This window comes from Pinus tabuliformis, chromosome X, assembly GCF_031772625.1.
Source record: "Pinus tabuliformis cultivar Carrire ecotype Pingquan chromosome X, CPIR1, whole genome shotgun sequence".
Taxonomy (NCBI): Eukaryota; Viridiplantae; Streptophyta; class Pinopsida; order Pinales; family Pinaceae; genus Pinus; species Pinus tabuliformis.
The window spans coordinates 745560655-745572200 of NC_142308.1; the positions used below are offsets into that span (position 1 = coordinate 745560655).

Consider the following 11546-nt stretch of genomic DNA (forward strand, 5'->3'; position numbering starts at 1 on the left):
TTTGTTGTTTCCCATTTTAGAGCAGTGTGTTCATGCATCCTAAATTAGGGCTTGCGGGGTCCACTTTACTGCATTTTCTGAATTCTAGTGCAGTTTGCAATAAAAATTTAGCCCCTTTTCTCAGTTTCTTGCCTTGGTTTTTGGCATTTTACTATAAATTCACTTCTTCCATGATGTTTCATGTCCTTATGCCTCTGTCACGTGCATAAAAATGTGGTTGTTAGTAGCTTCCTGTGATTCATGCAGACAGCAAAAGATAATGGATTTTTGTGCACAAGAAGTGTCATGTTTGATTTCATAAAAAGATTCCATTTTGTGGGATTCATTAGTCATTTTAAGGACATGCTTCTCTTACATTCCTACAGATCTTCTTTGAACTCTATTATCTATTCTTAAAAATTCTTAACTGTTGGCTTCTCTTAAATTTGATTTCTTTGCTTCTCTTCCACTTTGCAAGTACTCTATTTTGGCATTGGAGGATAAAAATCAGTGTTCTAATGCATATAATAGCTGTGAATAAACTCAGCTCATGTGTAGAAGGAAGGCCAACATACCTAGAGCTAATTATCTAGGTGTGCCTGCAACAATGGTGGTTACATGTGTTTTTCCATCTTCCAAGAGCTTTGCAAGACCTCAGTATGATACATGTCCTTCGGCCTTTCATCAATGAGTATATTACTAGACTTATGTCATGGTGGACAATTTTAGGGTCATACTCATGATGCAAGTAAGTTAGGCCTCGACCTGCTCCAAGTTCTATATTCAATTAGGCCATTTAGTTTAAATGTGGAGTAGGTGGTTTGCAGTCTAAACAAAATCAAAAACCTTATAAGCAGGCATACATCATGGTTGCAACTATGGCATCGATAAAAATATTCACCTAATTTTCAAAGTACTAATCATGGATAAATTCATCTAATCTTCCCATGAGTAATAAATCATAGATAAGCATTTTAGTTTATGGAGATTTACAATAACCCTGCAAATTAACAATATTCTTGTGTTTAATGCTTCCCAAAATCTCCAACTCCCTCTCAAATATCTGATTGGATGCTACACCACACTTCTCAATTTTATTCACTGCAAATAAGTTGTTATTGTCCATCACCAGCTTGTACACAGTTCCAAATCCCCCAGAACCAATGATGTCAATGTCATCAAGCATCTCTATCTTTTTTATAATATCCTCGAATGTGTATGGAAAATCTCCATGCAATGTAACAAGTTGCGTTTTGAAAGAGGCATTTTCATCTATCACAATCTAGTGTTTGGAAAATTGCCAGAGAAGTAAACGGTTTGTGAATATCACTCCTTAAAGATTTCTTAGAACATAAAAAATGATCAAAGAGAACAATTTTGTTGATATATATATATATATATATGTATGTATGTATGTATATATCATTTCAAATTTGCAAAGTGAATACATGTTTGGTTCTTGGGCAGTTGCTCCATCTTTCTATATTCCTTTTCCTCTTTGACTCCTTTCTTAGATAAAAATCAGACCCACAAAAACACACAGAGAACAGAAAAAGCCACACCCATTGTAACCATTGCTCCAATCAAGATTGCATTCAAGTATCATGCCAATGTCCTAGCATGCTTTCTTGAAATCCAATGGGTTCCATATGATTAGTGTTAAAGTTTATTCATAAACATAATGCTTTTACAACATTTCTTCATTCCTTGCATTATGAAGATTTTATTATATTAGTAGAAATAATACAAAATTCAAATTACCTAAATGAAATAAATGCATATAATCAGTCTTAAAGTCTATTTATAAACATATTGCTTTTACAACATTTCTTCCTTCCTTGCATTATGAATATTTTATTGGATTAATAGAAAGAATGCATAATTCAAATCACCTAAATGAAATACATGCATAAAGTATCACTTAAGAATGGTATTTTGGAGATTTTCCTTGTTCAACATCCATGACATTGTCATCATCATCAGAATTGGGTACTAATGCAGGGAACTCAAGCATATTCTTACAAATATTTTCAACTTGCAGGCCACATATATCCAAGTTACCGATAAATATGCATATGCCAACTCCCAAAAGGTACCCTTTTATGCATAAAAGGAGCTAAAGATATTATTTTATCTAATGACAATTTATCATGTATGGCCTTTTTGGAACCATCCTTTTTGGGTGGTACTAGGGGAAGCTGAATTGTTATACATGTTCAGATACTTCATCCTTATATAGGGACACCAGAACCTCCAAGATACCCCTTATCAAATCAGGAGCCTTGCCAACTGTGTTCAGATACTTCATCTGTGCCATCCTTATATTGTTTCCAAGGCCGAAGAGTCATCCATTAGCAACAAATTTGTGATTCTTGTGCAGGAATTTGATGAAGTGTGCTCATGAATTTCAATTTTATGTCATGGAAGGCGCCTCAAGGGAAGGAAGGTATGCTCTTATCACACAGTATCCTCGCTATCAAAATTGATATTATATTTTTACAGTTAATAAAATTTATTAATGTTTTCTTTAGATTTTTACTGCATAGTTGTCACAAATGAAATTGTCAATATACTACCCTGAAGAAGGGCCAGAAGTGGTAGTTCCTAGAGAAGCCCCTTGGATTGTTTCCTCATTATTCAACAATGTGCATAATATATTTGTTATATGTTAATCAATGACCATTATGTTTGCTAGCAGCTAGAACCATATGAGGCTTTTGTTTTTTTTATACTCAAAATAATATTGATAGAAGAATTCAATAGTGGGAATGGATGTCCCAATCCTTAGCAATGCCCAAATGAATTGTTGGTGAAATTTTTTAACATTATTGAGTGGGATGATATTTGAGTTGGTGGTCAGGCTATCACTCCCTGGAAAATAGAAATGAAAATTCATATACACTATATTGTGCAAGTATTTATTCTGGGAAATCTCTAGAAGCAGGTGGTTGGTCAAATGGAGAAACCTAGATTTTTTCATGCAATCACAATTGAGATTGGATACATACACGTGGACCAAGTACACTTCAAATCACAATTTTGTGGGGTTCCACCTTATTATTTTACCTTTTAGTCCTTGTTTCCCACTTCATATTTGTGTGTTCATGCATCCTAAATTAGGCCTTGTGGGGTCCACTTTACTGCATTTTCTAAATTCTAGTGCAGTTTGCAATCAAATTTTAGCCCCTTTTCTCAGCTTCTTGCCTTGGTTTTTCACATTTCTCTATAAAGTCACTTCTTCCACGTTGGTTCATGTCTCTATGCCTCAGTCACGTGCATCAGAATGTGGTTGTTAGTAGTTTCCTGTGATTCATGCAGGCAGCAAAGATATTGGATTTTTGTGCACAAGAAATGTCATGTTTGATTTCATAAAAAGCTTCCCTTTTGGGGGATTCCTTAGTAATTTTAAGGGAATACTTCTCTTACGCTCTTTCATATCTTCTTTGAACTCTACTAGTTATTCTTACAAACTCTTAACTGTTGGCTTCTCTTAAATCTAATTTCTCTGTTGCTCTCCCACTTTGCCCTTGTTTGTGAGACAAGGGACCCGCATCTATGCAACAATTTGAATGCTAAAGTCTATGTAGGTGTGCATAATTTACCCCCTTCGTAACATGTTCTTAACCATTAGGTAACAAAGTGGAAGACAAACCACAATGGAAACAAAAGACACACAATAGAATGTCAAAAACTACAAGACAAAACATTAGACAGTGAGCAACTTGGTAGGAAACTGAAACAATTAATAGTAAAAGGGGTGTAGAAGTTGATAACTTTGAAGTATTAATAAAAGGTTAAAAAATAAGCACAAAGATCACAGTGGCACATGCCAAGAAGAGAAATACCAACAATGGGACAACAAAAAAGGATCATTGTGATACGTGAATCACAGAATAAGCTTGATTAGGTTGCCATGTCTCCAAGTTCAATGACAAAATCCCAGGTCCATATACAACATTATCTCTTGCAAGAAGAAGAAATTTTTTTGGCTCTGGCTCTCATAGCAGTCTATCAATACAGAAACATGAAAGTACTACTTTCCAATTCAATTACCTCCCTTGTGGATTCACCAGTTGGGAAAAAACAACACTTAGATTTACATCATCCAAATCCTCACTTGCCAAACTATGGCCTATGGTGCTTGTCTCAGTGTTGGTTCCATGAACAACATAAGTTTCTATGTTGTTTGAGTTATAGTTAGGAGAGATTTCCACAAATTTATTTGTGTTGTCATCAACCAGTTTATCCTCTATTGTATTTTCTTGGAGCTGCAAAGCACATTCTAGGTTCCAAAGCACATCTCCTAGAGCTGGCCTTTCCACCCCTTGCTCTGCAAAACACTTTTCAGCTGCCCAGTGCCTCCCCATACTTCTCAAGGGACTCGAAATTTATTTTACCTTTCAAATAAGGATCTATAATTTGTTCCATAATTCCCTTTCCCTAGTGATGTAGTGCCCATTTAGCAATGCTTATCTGTTCTCTAGGAAGAGAAGGATTAATAGCAGGTCGATCACACAACATCTCAAACAACACAACACCAAATGAATAAACATCTGACTTTTCAGTGAGTTGCTGCCTACAATAATATTCTGGGTCCAGGTATCCAGGGCTACCTTTGACCATAGTGCTAACATGAGTATGGTCAAGAGTTGAGCCCATTTTTGATAATCCAAAATCTGAAATTTTTGCAACTATGTTTTCATCAAGAAGTATATTTGTGGTCTTGACATCTCGCTGTATGATGGCCTGAGCAACCCTAAGTGAATATAATGAAGATCTTGAGAAGCCCCAATACATATTTCTAATATTTTCTTTTGTTGAGTCTCCAAAATGTCATCCATTTTCACCTTCATTTCCATCATTTAACTCTCATTCTGTAACTCTATAACGCCATAACCTTACATTAAGTAACCATTTTCATCATTACACAGGTTTATAATTATTATATTCCAAGTCATTTATTTTAAGTATCTTAATTGAATTTGTAATTAAATGTTAGGAAATTAACATATTTTCATATATATATGAAAGTGTTATGCGTTTTGTGATACTGTAGGCCAACTTGGAGATTCTAGAAGGGTCCTACTTGGCCATCCAAACACAAATTCGAACTTCAAATTCCAACTCATGAGGATTTGTGGAATAATTGTAGAAGATGTGGATCATTAACTATGCACAACCAAAGGAGAAGAATCATGGATGAGAGGATTTGTATCTTACATTTTTAGGAGATTGGTTGTAACCACGAGAGATAAATGTGGATTTAGGAGAGGTCTAAGGATCTATATTTATTGAATAGTTATCCTCAATTTTTGTATAAATAGGAGTGCACCCTTCATACAAAGGGTTGTCAATTGTAAGTAACTAGTGGTTAAGTGCTAGTGTTAGTGTTAGTTGCTAGTTGGAGGTTCAAGGTTCCATCCAAGATGTGGTTTGTAAAGTGTGGAGAGAGAATTCTTGTAATATATTGTAACTTCATCTTTATGAAATAGATACTGTTATTTTGATCTCCAAGATGTGATAGTTGATTCAGTGTGCTTGTTGAGGAATGGAGAGCCCCCATCAACCATAGTTTGCACATCTTTGTACATATTGGTAACATAGTATAGTTTTGTTATTTCATTTCTTTTCATGCAAGTGTGCTTTTACTTTCAGCAAGTGTGATTTCATTTCAGCGAGTGTGATTTACCTTCCAACAAGTGTGATTTCATTTCAGCGAGTGTGATTTACCTTCCAACAAGTGTGATTTAAATTATGCAAGTGTGGTGTGATTTCAATTTTGCAAGTGTGATTTCATTTACACAAGTGTGGTATGATTTCAATTATGCAAGTGTGGCATGATTTCATTTATGCAAGTGTGATTTCATTTTCAAGCAAGTGTGATTTCCTTTATGCAAGTGTGATTTCAATTTCTTTATGTTTGGTTTGGTATGGATTTGATTGATTTAATTAACTTTGTAGTTAGTTTTAATTCAATTAGATTAATCTATTCTAATAAATAATCACCTACTACATATAGTACAGGTATACCTCGTCAGTTCTACAAAACTCGGGTTGACAATTAATGACAGGGATTTAACTCACAATTAAATCACCCCACAGCTTCCATGACAAAGGAGTCAAGTGTCCTCGCAGTGGTCGCTTGTCCATGTAATCATAAACTAAAATCATCTCACAATTTTCTTCATAGTAACCAATAAGAGACACCAAATGGTGATGCCTAAGCTTAGAAATCATCTCTATTTTTGCTTGGAATTCATGGATACCTTGTTCTTCTAGCTGGTTTCCTCTCTTAACTGCAACCTTCACACCACCACCATCAACCTCTCCTTTATAAGCTTTCCCAAAACCACCAACACCAGGAATCCATGACTCATCAAATTTTTTGGTAGCCTCTTGTATCTCTACAAAGGTAAAATGTTTGAAAAAATTGGAAACTGCAGATGACACATATCTCCCAGTACCACTCTTTCCAAAAGTAGTTGAAACTCTGCTCCCAATCGTGTGTGATTTACCACCATAGAGCAATAAGGGCAACCATCCAGGGTGCTTGTCACCAGATGACCACTACGACATTGACGAACAAAGAAGTGAAGAGCAAGAAGAAGTGCTAGTGCGGGAATCCCTCCAAGTACCATGTCAAGTACTTTAAGGTATTTGTAGTCAAAAGTATCTAACTTGAAAATTACTAAATTGAACAATTCCAAAATGCATGTCAAAACAACATGGCCTTTAATTGAAATCAAATATAGAAGTGTACCTTTGTTTTGTTGCACCAAATGCCCAAAGAAGAGCATCATTTTTAGTGCAAAGATTCTCCACGGAGAAAGAGAGTCAACTGCAACATTTTCATTCACAATAAAATTAACACCTTCCTCTGCCTCCAGAATAACACATCGTTGGACGACATCAAGTTTATTTGTTTCCATATTAGGAACTCCATACATCATCAGACCTCTAATTCAATTAGCACATTCATAAACAATGATAGAGTGCCTATATTTATTAATTTGATCAGCTGTAGCCAAACCAGCTGGCCCACTACTCACTATAGCAACTTTCTTCCTGCAAAAAATGACTAATCCATATCAATATCTAGTTCACCACATCATAGACAACAAACAATTTATTTTCAAAATGATAAGCATCATAAGAATGGAATTAAGAATTATAAATGAGAGACACATACCATGTCCTCTTCTCAGGTGGACGTGGAACCATCCATCCTTCTTCAAAATCTTTAACAATGATGTCGCATTCAATACTTTTAATAGATACTAGATTTTCAATGATTCCTAGTACACATGCACCTTCACAAGGGGAAGGGAATACACATCCAGTGAATTTAGGAAAAGTATTTGTTTCCAACAGCTCGTTAAATGCTTCTCGCCAATTCCCTTGGTGCACTAATTCATTCCACTAAGGTATTTTGTTCCCAAGGGAACATCTATTGTTATCCTGCATGGAGGAAAAGGCCCAAGGAACACAAATTCCCGCATTGCCCATCTCATAATGATTGACATCCCCATCAAACATAAGATAGTCAATAACAATCAAAAGGGATAGTGTTATTGAAATTTGAAAATAATCTCATGCATAACATGGAGAAACCATGTTCTAAATTATTTTCAATATGTACTTGTATGGATTTTGCATTGCCTTTTTGCACACCCACTTCCTAAATTGCACTTTTTGCATATGGGCTTCCATTCTTACCCCATAATCCAACATGAGTTGAACACTTTTCACAATACTTTTCTCTATATCAAATCTCCACCACTTTGCAATTGAACTAAATGTAGTCAAGCAATCCAAAGCCACTACGAAAAAAAATTAGGTGAGGAAACCAGGGTAGGAAACAAATATAACACCAGAACAAATGTTGTACCAACAAAAATAATTTATAAGTATTAGAAATGCATCCTTGAGGAAAATTCTACCAAAAACCAGCTTGAAGGGGATAGTTTTGAAAGTCAGATGTGAAGGTAGGCATTATATTATCAATCTGAATACCAGGAGGAAGCACTGGAAGAAGGGGACAACCTTCTCTAAATCATTCCATCAAATAGACTGCAATGTAGAACTCCCTTAGATAAAGCATATTGTCCCCATCCTATTCATACAAATCCTAGACCTGCTTTAAAACCTCTACAAGATGCACCCAAAAGAACACCAGTAATTAAAGTCAAGATAGTGTGATGGCGATTTTAGACAAACATTTCCTTCAAAGTCTCCATTGAAGGCATATCTTCTTTATAGATATGTGAATGATAACATGGATTGTGATGTAACTTGCAATCTCACATTGATTTTAAACAACCAACAATATTGATTATTAACTATTACTATCTTAAAAATGCAAGTACCATTTTAGATATGTGAAAGCACCTTCTTTATTTCAGTAAACAACAGAAGCAAATATAATACATCGAGAGTTGGCTTAGATATCCATGATTTCTCATATTAGCATAAATGCTAGATAACTAAGAATACTCTCCATCAAAATTATTGAATTCTAAAATCACATGCAATTTTGATGTTCACAAAATGATCTACTTCCTTTCCTAAATTCCTACAAACAATTAATTCCCCCCCCCCCCCAAGCAACCATTTTGAGATCTTGGAAACATTATGTCTAGTGTCACAATACATATGTGCAATAAAGGAAGCTAAATACAGTGGTTCACATATAACATTCACAAAGAATGCAAATGAACCCTTACAATTGTCTATCCCATTGAAGAGTTTGAATATTAACAACAACCACTTTAGAGTCCATGAATATGATATTAAATTATGTATTTGATAAAGCACAGAAAATTTTCAATTACCTGACTATTGCTGCCATGTTTTGTGCAGCTTGTTGGCTGCATGTACTACAACCAATCCAGAAACATGAAAGTACTACTTGCCAATTCAATTACCTCCCTTTTGGATTCACCAGTTGGGAAAAAACAACACTTGGAGTTACATCATCCAAATCCTCGCTTGCCAAAATATGGCCTCTGGTGCTTGTCACAGTGTTGGTTCCATCAACAACATAAGTTTCTATGTTGTTTGAGTTGTAGTCAAGAGAGATTTCCACAAATTTATTTGTGCTGACATTAACCAATTTATTCTCTATTGCAGTTTCTTAGAGCTGCAAAGCAATTTCTAGGTTCCAAAGCACATCTCCCATAGCTATCCTTTCAAACCCTTACTCTGCAAAACACTTTTCAGCTACCCAGTGCCTCCCTATACTTCTCAAGGGACTCGGGATTTATTTTATCTTTCAAATAAGGATCTATAATTTGTTCTAGAATTCCATTTCTCTAGTAATGCAGTGCCCATTCAGCAATGCTTAATTATTCTTTAGGAAGAGAAGGATTAATAGCAGGTCAAGCACAAAACAACTCAAACAACACAAAGCCAAATAAATAAATATATGACTTTTCAATGAGATACTTCCTACGATAGTATTCTTGGTCCAAGTATCCAGAGCTACCTTTGGCCATAGTGCTAACATGAGTATGGTCAAGAGTTGAGCCCATTTTTTATAATCCAAAATCTGAAATTTTTGCTACTAAGTTTTCATCAAGAAGTATATTTGTGGTCTTGACATCGTGATGTATGATGGTCTGAGCAACCCCTGTGTGAAGATAATGAAGACCTCGAGAAGCCCCAATACATATTTCTAATCTTTGCTTCCAAGACAAAGGAGTCAAATTGTTGTTACCATACAAGTGTCCTTGCAGTGGTCCCTTGGCCATGTAATCATAAACTAAAACCATATCAAAATTTTATTCATAGTAACCAATAAGAGACACCAAATGGTGATGCCTGAGCTTAGAAAGCATCTCTATTTTTTCTTGGAATTCATGGATACCTTGTTCTGCTAGTGGGTTTCCTCTCTTAACTGCAACCTTCACAACACCACCATCAATCTCTCCTTTATAAGCTTTCCCAAATCCACCAACACCAAGAATTCGTGACTCATCAATGTTTTCGGTAGCCTCTTGTATCTCTGCAAAGGTAAAATGTTTGCAAAAATTGGAAGGTGCAAATGACACATAGCTCCCAGTACCACTCTTTCCAGAATTAGTTGAAACTTTGCTCCCAATGGTGTGTGAGTTACCACCATAGAGTGGTAGGGGCAACCATCTAGGGTGCTTGTCACCAGTTGACCCACTACGATGTTGACGAACAAAGCAGGAAAGAGAAAGAACAAGTGCTTGTGCAGTAATCCCTCCAAGTACCATGTCAAGTACTTTAAGGTATTTGTAGTCAAAAGTATCTAATTTTAAAATTATTAAATTGAACAATTCCAAAATGCATGTAAAAACAACATGGCCTTTAATTGAAATCAAATATAGAAGTGTACCTTGGTTTTGTTGCACCACATGCCCAAAGCAAAGCATCATTTTCAGCACAAAGCTTCTCCACAAAGCAAAGAGAGTCAACTGCATTCACAACAAAATTAAAACCTTCCTCTACCATCATAACAACACATCGTTGGACAACATCAAGTTTAGTTGATTCTATATTAGGAACTCCAGACATTTTAGCACATTCATATATAGTGACAAAGTTCCCAGCTTTATTATGTTGATCAATAGTATCCAAACCAGCTTGCCCACTGCCCACTATAACAACTTTCTTCTTGTAGGTTTTAACCCCGTACAAAAATTACCTGCATACAAATTCTAAAACACAGAAAATAAACAACGTGAGAGCATAACACATAAAACACATATACACAGAGATTTTCCCCTGGATCCCAAAACCGGGACTACCAGCTTGATTTTTCAATATTTTCCTTTCAATATTACAATACATATTTATACATGTCGAAGCATCCAATACCATGGACCGAAAACCACCGCATCCAAAACCATGGACCGAAAACCATCGCGTCCAAAACCATGTGTGAAAACCATGCACAAAACCATAGGTAGGTATGCCCAACCTAATATAGGGTCCAAAAAAATTTCCCCAGTGCACTGCCCCGGACCCCATAGAGGGGTGCTAACCACCCCCTGTGACCCCCCCCCCTACGCTACACAATCAGCGCAACGAAGGGGGGGCTTCTTCCCCCATCAACTACGTAGGCTAGTCGTGGAAAGAATATAACACAACCCAACATTCTCCCACTTGTTGTTTTCTTTCCGCATGAGAGCTTAGTCATTTATCCAGCCCTGAAATTCCCATTGTTTCTCTATACGAAGAGAACTTCTCAGAGCTCACAGATGTTTTCAATGCATCTACAATATTATTCAAAGTTTCCACCTTTACTAGCAACACCTTTTTGTCTTCTATCATATCCCCCACAAAGTGATACTGAAGATCAATGTGCTTTGTCTTTGAATGATAAGCAGGGTTCTTTGCCAAGAAAATTGCAATTTGGCTGTCACAATCTATCCTTATAGCTCCCTGCACTAGCCCCATACTTGAACACAATCTCTGTAACCAAACTACTTCCTTGCTTGCATGAGTGGCTTCCATGTATTCTGCCTCTTTAGTTGATAATGCCACTACAGATTGTTTCTTACTCATCTAGCTCACTGCACCTCCAAATAGGTTAAACACAT

General features: G+C 36.1%; 2 pseudogenes; both read right to left on the reverse strand.

Annotated features, from left to right (window-relative positions):
- Positions 1–4028: 4028 nt before the first annotated feature.
- LOC149142047 (receptor-like protein kinase FERONIA) lies at positions 4029–8827 on the reverse strand (annotated as a pseudogene).
- Positions 8828–8899: 72 nt separating this feature from the next.
- Positions 8900–10518, reverse strand: LOC149142048 (receptor-like protein kinase FERONIA pseudogene; annotated as a pseudogene).
- Positions 10519–11546: the final 1028 nt, after the last annotated feature.